This window comes from Vombatus ursinus, unplaced genomic scaffold (assembly GCF_900497805.2).
Source record: "Vombatus ursinus unplaced genomic scaffold, bare-nosed wombat genome assembly UNPS02000577.1, whole genome shotgun sequence".
NCBI classification, from domain to species: Eukaryota; Metazoa; Chordata; class Mammalia; order Diprotodontia; family Vombatidae; genus Vombatus; species Vombatus ursinus.
Window position 1 is genome coordinate 11608858 of NW_020940355.1, and position 12538 is coordinate 11621395.

A 12538-nucleotide genomic window follows, 5' to 3' on the forward strand; every position below is an offset into this window, starting at 1 on the left:
ATTGCCAAATAGGTCCTCATCCTTCACTAACTCCCTGAAGCCTTTGACTCTGTTATTACCCTCTTCTCCTTGATCACTTTTCCGTAGGTTTTTACTACAACCTCTCTCCTAGTTCTACCTCTACTCATTTGACTGCCTTTTCTCAGTCTCCTTTGCTGGATCTTCAGCTAGGTTGTGCTCGCTAATGGTGAGGATCACCTAAGGTTCTGCCCTGCAACCTCTTTTCTTCTCCCTCTATAGTATTTCCCTTGGTGATCATATAACCTCCCATAGATTCAATGATCATTTCTATTCTGATGATTCTCAGATCCATCTAGGCCCAACCTCTTTCTTGATCTCCAGTCTTACATCTCTAACTGCCTATTGGACAGATTAAATTCAGCATGTGCAAAACTGAACTCATCTTTTCCCTAAAACCCTTCCTTCTTCCTAATTTTCTCCATTACTTTCAAGGGTACCATGAACCTCTCAGTCACCTGGGCTCACAACCTAGAGGTCATCCTCTCTACTTCTCACTCTCTCTCACTCCCAATATCCAATCAGTTGCCAAGTTCTGCTGTTTCTACTTCATGACATCTCTCATATATACCCTCTACTTTCCTCTAATAGTGCCACCACCCTGGTTCAGGCCCTCATGACCTCACGCCTAGACTACTATGAACCCTGCTGGTCAGCCTCCCTGTCTCAAGTTTCCCCCTACACCAGTTCATCCTCCCTTCCATGGTCAATTGACTTCCTGATGCACAAGATCAAATGGAAAATCCTCTGTTTGATTTTTAAAACCCTTGATAATATGGACCTCTCCACTTCCCAGTCTTCTTACACTTTACATACCTTCACATATCTGCAATCCAAGGACACTGTCCTCCTTGCTGTTTCTTGCATTAGAAACTCCATCTCCCAACTTTGGGTTTTTCTTTGGCTGTCTCCCATGTATGGAATGCTCTCCCTTCTAATTTCTGCCTCCTAGTTTCCCTGGTTTCCTTCAAGTCTCAGCTAAAGGTCCACTTTCTTTCTTTCTTTTTTTTTTTGTCTAGGCAATAGGGTTAAGTGACTTGCCCAGAGTCACACAGCTAGTAAGCGTTATGTGTCTGAGGCCGGATTTGTACTCAGGTCCTCCTGACTCCAAGGCCAGAGCTCTATCCACTGCACCACCTAGCTACCCCAAGGTCCACTTTCTTTAATAAGCCTTCCCTGATGCCTCCTTGATGTTAGTCTCTTCCCTTTGTTGATCAGCTATAATTTATCCTTTATATCTTATTTGTACATAGTTGTTTGCATGTTGTCTTAGACATAGACTATAAGCTCATTGAGGGCAGGGATTATTTTTTTTTTTTGGTTTCCCTAGTCCCAGGCACAGTGCTTGGCACATTGTGGGCATTTAATAAATGCTTGTCGATTTGACTTGTGGACAATTGCTAACAGGTAGATTGAGACTTCGTATAAGGAAAAGCTTCCAAACTATTAGAGCTATTCAAAAGTAGAATTGGTTGCCATGGGAGACGGCAGGTTTTCCCCCTCACTTGAGATCCTCATGCAAAGGCTGGATGACCACATGTTAGGTACACTATAGAGAAGACTCTTGATCAGGGATGGCCTTCAATACACGGCCTCTGAAGTCCCTTCTGACGCTGAAATTGTATGAGACAGGTAAATTCCCAATACAAAGACTGCCAAAGTGAATCTTTTAAAAAGGTTCTATGAAATAAAACTATTTCAATGAATAATCTAAAAATATACACAAAATGTAGAAATAACAAAGAATCATTATGCAAAGAACATTGTGTTGGCGACAAGGAGGCCTAAGTTCAAGTCCTAGCTAAGTCTAATTGACTATGTAACTTTGTTCAAGTCAATTGGCCTCTCTTGTCAAGTGTAGATCTCCAAGGACCTTTTCAATTCTGCTATTCTGTTCTGTTCTGTTATACTCTGTTCTGTTCTATTCTATTCCAAAATGCCTTCCTTCAGCCCTATTCATGCAATAGTCACTCTCATTACAGTATTTGATTATGTGCTATTTAAATCATGGGTTAGGAGAGAAAAACTGGGTTTCAACTGAGCTCCTTTTAGAGTTGCCTCTTTATCCTACCACTAAACAACAATTACCCTTCAATTCTCCTTCCTATCTCTCTGCCTCAAACATCCCATCTTACTTAAACTCTCAAACCACCAGCCAGAACAACATATACAAGGATCCAAGAACCAGGAACAGTTAAATGTCTCCTTCCCATTCTGGGTTCAAAACATTTTACTTCCCCTGCTAAGTCATTTAAAGACGTCACCCCATCAGTTCCATTTCATATATAAGTGCTGCTGACTAGCTATATGATTTATAAAAATATATTTATAACAAAATTCTACTTACAACAACAAGAAATATGTTCTATTATACAGTTATACTGTAGTGGAATTTTAGGAAATTAGGTATCATTGCCACTCTACATACCATGGCTAGGCTTTGAGTTTAATTTCAGATTAGTTTCATAATCTTCTAGTCTCACAAGTTGATGGTCTTTAAATTTTTATTTTTTTAACTTTCACAGTCCTGGCTATAATGGTGTCAATGTCATGTGCTTCTGCTGGGAGGAGAAATGAGAGAATTGGCAACTGATTGTGTGCGTTTGTGTGTGTGTATGTGTGTAGAGGGGGTCAGGGGAGACGGAGTCAAAGAAGACTTCTAAGATATAAGCTTAGGTGACTGGAGGATGGCTATACCCTCAACAGTAATCAGGGAATTAGAAAGAGGGGGAAGTTTGCAGGGAAAGAAATCAAATTCAGTTTTGTACATGCTGAATTTAAGATGCCTAGGAGACACCCAGTTTGATAAATCCAGTAGGATGGAGATATGGGATTAGAGGTCCAGAAAGGAGTTAGGGCTAGACAAATAAATCTGAGAATCATCTGCAAACAAATAATTATTGAATCCTTGGGAACTGATGAGATCACCCAGAGAAAGATAGAGGGAGAAGAGAAGGACTTTTCAGGACCTCTGAGCCCTGGGGGACCCAGACTGTTACCAGGTATGACCTAGCTCAAGATCCCCCAAAAGCAACTGAGAAGAAGTGGTTAGACAATTTGGGAGAGAACCAAGACAGAGCAGTGTCATGAAAACACAATCCATCTAGTAGAGTAGAAATGTGTAATACACATTTCTAAGAAGCCCCATTCCCTTCCTCATGAAAAACAACATCTTGGCCAAACTTATGTCAAATGTCAGCAGCCAGTGGTATACTGAAGTCAGCTTGAATTGGCTCATGAGAGCTGATTATTAAATTTTCAGTTCAAGCATTTACATATTATAAACCAGGCTTTGATTTATTACTTTATTAATTGTGTGGCCTCAATAAAGTTATGGAGAAAATGTTAATACTACAAATTAAACCTAAAGGTGCATTCTACATACTTTTCCCCCCCCAAAAAAGCCAGTTGTTAAACATTTACCAGCACACCTCTGCCACTAACAACCTTGTGAACAAAGCTCTCTATATAGGAATAACTTTGGTTCAATGGAAGTATCCTTACAGATAGCTACCAGGTCATAAGTAACAGAAGGATATTTTTATTTATTTTTATATGTGAAATCATGCAAAATATATTTGCACATTAGCTATATTTCAAAAGAAAGCAAGAAAAATAAAGTGGAAAAATTATACTTCAGTTTGCCCTCAGAGTTCAACAGTTCTCCCTCTGGAGGGGGATAGCATTTTGTCATCATGCATCGTTTGGAATTTTCTCACATCATTAAATTGATCAGAGCAGCCACATCTTTCACAATCGATGGTCATCATGTTAGTGTTACTGTGCACAATGATTTCCTGGTTCTGGTCACTTCTCTTTGCATCAGTTCATATAGGTCTCGCCATGCGTTTTTCTGAAAACACCCCCTTCGTCATTTCTTATAGCACAATAGTACTTCCTCACAACCATAATCCATTTCAGCCATTCCCCAACTGATGAGTAACCCCCCCAATATCCAATTCTTTTCTACCACAAAAAGAGCTGCTATAAATATTTTTGTACATATGGGTCCTTTTCATTTTTCTTTGATCTCTTCAAGGTACAGACCTAGGAGTGATTTTGCCGGATCAAAGGGGATACACAGTTTTCTAACCCTTCGGGCATAGTCCAGATTGTTCTCCAGCATGGTTGAACCAGTTCACAACTCCACGACTAACTCATTAGTATACCTATTTTTTCTTGCCCTCTCCAGCATTTGTCTGGTAGGTATGACATGGTGCCGCAGCATTGTTTTAATTTGTTTTTCTTTAACCAATAGTGATTTAGAGCATTTTTCATATGACTATAGATAGCTTTGATTTCTTCTTCTGAAAACTGCCTATTCATATCCTTTTGACCTTTATCAATTGGAGAAGGACTCTTATTTTCATAAATTTGATTCAGTTCCCTATATATTTGAGAAATGAGGCCATTATCAAAGAAACTGTAAAATTTTTTGGTATTACTTCATTATCCATGGTAACTTTCAGCAAAATGTAGTTTCTCTGATTATCTCATTTAATTAGGTCTATTTTTGCTTTTGCTTTGTCTGAGACCATGATTGCTACGCCTGCCTTTTTTTTTTTAACTTCAGTTGAAGCATAATAGATTCTGCTCCAGCCCTTTATTTTAACTCTATGTGTTTCTTTCCGTTTCAAGCATGTCTCTCGTATTTTAAAAAAAAAAAAAGGCATTGTTGGATTCTCATTTCTAATCCATTTTAATTCTAATTCATTATTTATTTCTGTTTTATGGGCAAGCTCATCTCATTCACATTTACAGATATGATTACTGACTGTATTTCCCTCCATCCTATTTTCTTCAGTTAAGGATATTGTTATTGCAGAAAGATAGTGTCCCAATCCTTAATAGCAATTATAGGATTCCAAGAGGCTTTCATAAAAGAATGCAACAAAGCAGTTATACATAAAGCAATAGGGCTTTACTATGGAACATTTTAATTTAAGAACGGAGAGGAAAATGAACTCTCTTGGGCAAGGGCATAGGAACCAAAAAATATAAGGGAAAGATATGATCAGTGTAGTTGTCAGGAACTCAGACAAGCAGGTGGTCCAACCATATCACATCACAGGAAAAAGAAGGTAGGTCAGCCATGGTCCCTCAGAGATGACTGCCTTGGATTTAGCACATCCAGACCATAGCTTCCTCCTTATCAATAGGGTGGGGGAAGGAGAGTGCCTGGGTAGCAATCATCCTCAAACCAAGGCAGCCTCCTGAGCCAGCAGAACATGGGGAAGGCTAGATTTTCACTCAAGCAGCAATATCCCAGGCAGGGAGTCATTCTGGAATTCCTAATACAATGGACCCAGCTGAAACAAATGTGGAATATAAGGGGCAGGAAAAAGCAGGCATGCCTAGATAAGAGGAAGCCTTCTATGTAAAAGTTTTGTGTATCTCAAAGAGTCCCATAGACTTCAGAGTGGGTTTTTTTCAGAGGGGAAGAGTTGTTTGTTTTGTTTTGTTTTTTTAAGACACTCACAGAGAGCAAAGAATGTTGACACTGTGTTTTAAAAAACAAAACTGAACAGCATAAATCTATATAACTATAACTATATGACTAGGGCAAAGAAATGTTTTATCTCATCTTTTAAATTCTCAGGACTCTTCAGCTAGGCTGAATGAAAACATTCTTTTCACATCATGAAACTACTATGGACCAAATTCAGTGATCTTGAAACAGATCAAAGATGGAGAATAAAGCTAGAGAACCAATATTTCTCTTACTCCTACCAGCTCTAAAAAGAAAGTGTGCTTGTGCCTATGTGGACGTATGGCTTCAAGATCTCCTGTTTGGTGCTTTATATTCATCAAGAGTTTGAACTGATCAGAGTATCCAGTTGCTTCAACTTCATGTAGGCCTAGACACCGCATTTGTTGAGAAAGAGGAAGAGTTGGAGAATTCTAATGATACGTAAATAAAACTAATCCTACGAATTGATCCAGCCCTTCTAGAAAACAATTTTGAATTAGAAGAGGAAAGTCATTAATTATTCATCCCCTTTGACCCAGAAATCCTGGACTTGTTTTGCCAGAGAGGTCAAAAACAGAAGGAAAGGCCTTTTACTTGCCACTATTTATAGCGAGACTTTCTTTGTGATAGCACAACATTCATAACAAAGTGAGTGCCAGTTGATTGAGGCATATGAAAAATGAGAAATGCACATAAATGTGGGAGGACTTGAATTAATTCATACAGAGTAAAGCAGAACCAGGAAAACAATATACACAATGACTATAATATTGTAAATGATAAGAATATGAAAATGAAACAAAAAGTAGAGTAAGTTATTTTTATTATGCCTTTTCATAAGTAATTGTAATGACCATTCTTGGCCTTGAAGGTAAGGAAGAACCTCCCTTCTTTTGCAAGAAGGATGGTGGACTACAGGTGCAGAATTTAAATATTCCATCATCTACAGGCACTATGTCAATTTGTTATGCTAATTGTTTCTCTTTGATACAAGAGAAGGTTCTTTGGTTGGATAGGATAGTTGGTACATCTGGAAATGACTACAATGTTAAAACAAAAGGCATCAATAAAAAATTTTTAAAGAAAGCTCATTAGTTTTATTTATTACCATTACCAGTGTTGCAGCAATAGCCCTGACACCATATTTTCCTCCACTATATTGCATTCCTCTGGAATGTTGGGACACATCTCATAACTCTCTGTGTAATTCACAGTACCTAGAAGAGGGTCCCATAACAGCAAGTATTCAGTAAATATTTGTTATTATTGTTGATGATTATGATGATGATAGTGATTATATATGCTAATACCAATCCCTTAATCAAGCTGGTTACAAAGCAAATTGAACTAATAGCTCAAAAGTTTGGGAATTACAGTAATGGTTCACATTTATTGTTTCCTCTAAGTCTTTTCTAACTGAATGTGTGTTGGGGTGTATGGGTATTCAGGAAGGACTAGCACCTCTGGTGTGAAGGCTTGCTGAACTCTTTTCAGGGCTACTCATCCACTTTTGGTGTCCACTTTTTAAAAAATTATTTTATTTTCAATTCACAGAACAAAACAAGTCTTGGAAAGGCATGGAAAGACTGGCACAAAAGGATGGTATCCACTTTTCAGCCTATTCTCACCTGTGGCTCCAAGGAGCTTTAGTATGTACAGTGACCACACACCAGTAAACTGTCTTGGCAAATGGGCTAAATCAGGTTGAAGGTAACCGACAGGTTTCAAACCTGTCAGTGAATTAGGAGTATTTCTACCCCAAGCATGTGAAGACTTCTCCTGGCAGAATGAACAGATAAGAACAATTTGTTCCAATGGTCATGGAGGCGGCTGAAGCAGGCTCTGGGGAGCGCTTGGAGCTTGGTCAAGCATTGAAGGGGCCAAGGTCATTCACAGCAGGTTATCACTGGTCATCTTGACTTTTGTCTTGCCACTGGACTTCCATGACTTAGGAAGAGAGAGTGAGGCTGATGGCTTTATGCAACTCTGCCTCACTTAAATCTGATCAATGCACAGGTCAAGACATCACCTTGTGATGTCATTGGTCCTCTTCAAAAACAAAAGACAAACAACAACAACAACTGAATGTAGCCCTTACGGCAAAAGCTCCCTTCCAACAAAAAGAGTGCAGGTACCCTTTGGGGACCTCTCATTGCTCTGGTTCTGCCTTTGAGAATGTCAGTATTTGGCATTTGCCTTAAGATGAAGACAGACGAAACCCCTGGAAAGTAGTCCCAGTGGAACACCTTCCTTAGTTAAGGGCTTCCCTTAGTTTGAGCCAGGAGTCCTCATCTAGGTAGAGAACCCCACTCACCTGCCTAGTGAAAGCCCATTTGCCTTCACCCAGACTAGCCCAGTTGACTCCAGGTCCTCCAGAAAATCCTCCCCTCTCCTCTACCACTTCTATGCCCCGACAGGTAAGCCCTCTGCTCACCGTTTTTGCTATTGAATTTGCTCATATGGCTTCCCTGACTGCCTTACTGAGCTGGATGCAGAAAAGAACCCTAAGAGCTGTGCCAGTATGAGGCCCCTCTGGTGGTCCTATCAGGAGCCCAGAACTGAAGACAACACTTCTTACTGTGACTTCCATCTCTGTCCCAGAAGCTCAGCTCCTTTTTCTGGCCAATGTGAATGAAGAATATAATGTGGGCATCGTCTCCCAAAGGGAAGCAAACAACCCACCGAGGCAAACGACTTGGGAGCCTGCGATCCTTCCTAAATGTGCTTCCAACTTAGAACCACATCTCCAGATCAGTGTCTTTCTTCTGCTATAGACCCAGGTACACAGCCCAGTCCTTACGCACAAAGGGTCTCTTATAGTGTCTGTGGGAACTTTTCATCCTTCAATCACTTCAAAAACATCTGTTTGGAGTTGGTCCAGTGTACTCCTTCCTCTCCCACAATCCAGCAATGTGCCTCCTGTTCACATCTTAACCTCCCAGTGAATCTTGGGGTTTGGAGATGCTCTCCCCATCGACGTTTGTCCTTCTCTAACCCATACCCATCCAAATTGCCGTAGGGCTGCTTACACACTGTGTTCAGAAGGGAGAAAAGAAGGCCTTTAAGGGAAACGTGTGTGTCCTTGTTACACATAAAGGCTAGAAAAAAGAAAAATGGGCTTACCTCACGAATCACATGTGCAAGATAAGTTATTCTTATGCCATTGAGATGTTTTAATAAGACTGAAAAAACTTATGATTGTAAATTCCTATGTGACACTTAGAAGAACAGAAAACCATAACCTAACTTTGACCTTTATCTACTATAGACAAAGAATCTGAACATTTTACACAGCTACCCTCAACAAGAAATAGGGGGTATGTAATCTTGGAAGAGTAAAGACTGTACGGTCTCACAATGCTAAGATGTGCACCCTGTAAAGTGACCTAGAAACTTAGAGAAGAAAAGGAAAGTCAAGTTCATGTTATCTGTCTAATCTACCTTACTCCAAAAGGAGTTCCCTAAAGAAACTTGCAGTTCAGTTTTCAATTTAATAAATGGGTATTTTTTATTTTTGTTTTGATAACAAGACATCATTTTTCATGGTATGTCTTTGCTGAACAGATCTTATATTTTTTAATGCCCGATGGGAAAATTCATTAAAGTTCACTAGACTATGTAAACATCAATCTAATGTGGAGATTTGTATGTGTTTATATATATATGTATATGTGAGTGTGTATATATAGTCTATGTATATATACATATATATGTATATATTATGTGTGTATATATACATATATGTATATACACAGAGAAAGAGAACAAGATGGTGATGGGCATGTGGGTTGAAAGTGGATTAGGAAGATGAGATGGAAAACCCATACATACACGTATACAGTTATTCCTTCCACATCACGACTTTCCCCATCATGGTTTCAATATATCATGGGTCAGTGTAAGAAATTAAATGGAAATTTTTGGAGAGTTTTGCAGAAGCTGCAGATGACACACAAAGGCCAGCGGATGACATAGAAAAAGTTTAGAAACTCTGAAATGCATAAAATATATGTATAGTATTGTATAACATCAATATATTTTATCTTTTAATGCCATAGTAATTCAGACTTTTTTTCTGGTATGATGGGAGGGCCAAAAATTTTTACACGGGTTTTCCAGATCACAGTGACATCACATTCCTAACCTCCATGATGTGGAAGGGATAACTGCATGTACATACACACACACACACACACACACACACACACACACACACACACATACTCATGGGTATATATAATTATATATAATTTACATATAAAAACTGATGTATATGCCATATACACATGTGTGTATATATAAATATGTATATAAGCATTTATATATAGTCATAATTTTATATATCTAAACTCATATATACAAGTATATAGATATACATGTATGTGGGGAGGTACATATATATATATGAATTTTCCATCCCATCTTCCTAATCTTCTTTTCCACTCATATATCCTTCACTGTTTTATTCTGTGCAGAATAGAAGAAGTTCATAAAAGGACACCTCCTCTGTGGCTCCCTGAGCCCAAATGTGAAGAATTCCTCGGCCCTCCATCTCCATTTTTGATCAATAGAGGCATATAGCAATAAAAAGAAGTTATGAAACATCATCCAAAAAATGGTTTGTCTTTACCTGCATCGCATAACAAAAGACCTCCCCAGGTGTCTCAGCATCATCTTTTGAAGGAAATAATGAGCAAATGTTGTCTCACCTGAGCAAAATTTATACTCCAGTATAAATGTGTCACTTTAAAATAAGCCATTTCCTTCCTATATTTTGCTCGTCGACAAAGCCTAGTACAGGGGAAAGAGCACTGACGGTGAGGTCAGAAGACCTGGGCTCAATTCCTTCCTCTGACCCTTAATACATTGAGCAAATCATTTACCTCCCTGTCCTCATTACGTGACACAAAGGCGTTGTCCTCCATGGCCTCTAGGGTCGCTTCTGGCTCTAGATTGATGAAAGATCAATTTCACTCGAGGATTTAGAGCAGGAAGGGACTCAAGAAATCAACTAAACCAAACCTAGCTTTACCAGTGAAAAAAATCAGGCCTACCCAGGAAAAGAAAGGCACCTTGCCTCAGGGTACACAGCTAAGAAGTAGCAGGGTCAGAATTCTAACCCAGGGCCTCTGACTCCAAACCTGAGGTCTGTTTGTCCGGTTTACTACACAAGGGCTGGTTCTTCAAATATGAGCCTTTCTGATGCCTCATGGAAGAAAGAGCTAAACCAAAACCCAAAGACGGTTCCTGGAGAAATCAATGAATTCATCTAGCAAAAGCAAAAATAAATAAATAAACAAATAAGATTTTTTTCCTTCAAAAGTAACTGAATGATCCATTAGGAGTTTCCACAGTTCATTATCCCCACGTAATTAATATCACCTCAGCAACTGTTTGCCTCCTGGGGCACCCTGTTGCCTCTGGGAGATGGGGAAAGAAAACCTATCGTATGTGTACATGTGTGTGCATGTGTGTCCCTGTGTATGTGTGTGTGTAAGTGAACCCAACTCTTATGTACAAAAAATTTTTATAGTAACTTTTTGTTGTAGCAAAAAATGGGAACAAAAGAGGCGCCCAGCTATCAGGGAATTGCTAAACAAATTATGGTATAGTAACACAATAGAATAGTACTGCCCCGTGAGAAATGATGAAACAGGCAGTTTCAGAGAAACTAGGATGGCCTGAATGAACTAATTAACAGAACCAGGAGACCAATTTATACAATGACAATATTATGAAGGAAACATCTTTGAAAGACTTTAGACTTCTGCTCAATGGCACAGTGGATAGAGCATGTGGCCCGGAGTCAGGACTCCCTGAGTTCAAATGCTTCCTATCTGTGTGACCCTGGAAATTCACTTAACCTTCTTTGCCTTAGTTTCCTCATCTGTAAAATGGGCTGGAGACGGAAATGGCAAACCACTCCAGTATCTCAAGTCAGACACGGCTGAGCAACAACAACATACATAGGACTGAAGAGGAAGCACACCACCCTTAATACCCACCCAGAGAGATGATAGACTTAAAATGAAGAATGAGATGTACATTTTTCAGCATAACTAGTGTGGGAATTTGTGCTGATTATCTACACATATTTGTTATGAGACTTTCCTTTTTCTTGTTTAAAAAAAAAAAGTTGTTCAGTTGGGGGGGAGGGGAGGATGAAATAGATGTTCATTAATTGGAAAAATAATGAAAATACATTTTAAAAACTAACAGTAGAAGTAAGTGAATGTAGCTGAGCATCATTGAAATTCTTCATGACTTTGTAAGAAAATGACCAGGGATGGAATGATTTAGTCGAATGTGTGCTGCCCATATGGCAGCTAGCATGAATGTGAGATATTGATTAAAAAGGATCTCTGCAGTAGTCTGTATATCCTGACTAATTCCTATGCTTAATGGTGGGAGCACCCCCACACCCCTACCACTGAAGGGTGAGAACAGAGGGAGAGACTATCATGACATCCTCGCCTTTCACGGGTCTAGTTTTATATCCAAAACAACTATATTGCTTTAAGAACAACTTTGAGTGAGTAAATCATTTTGACTATTATAAATACCCAAATTAACTATAAAAGACATATGCAGATGCTATCTACAACCAGAGAAAGAACTGATAAATAGAAGTATGCATAGAATGGTTTTACATATATACACATATTTGTGCCTAATGGTAGCCGTAGTGGGGGAGGGATAGGCAGGCAGAGGAGAGAAGAAAAAAAGGACTTACACAATAACTTTATCATGTATTTAAAAGGAATAGCAAGTTATATGTAATAGATTTGTAGTTTCATGTACAATCATATTTTTTTCCTTCTATTCTTCAATGTTATGGAAATGCTTGTTTTATTTTCTTAAGCTCAGAATAAAATAAATAATTTTTTTTAAAAACTGCTCTGCATGGCTTCCTTCCTCTGGTGCCTAATATATCTGTTCTACTCAGAAAGGATGAGATTCTGTTCCAGAAGCCCTGGGACAGACTTTGAAATACTGAGTACAGGGAGTAATTTAGCTCAAATCTGTTCTTGGGGACGAAGATCCAGTCAC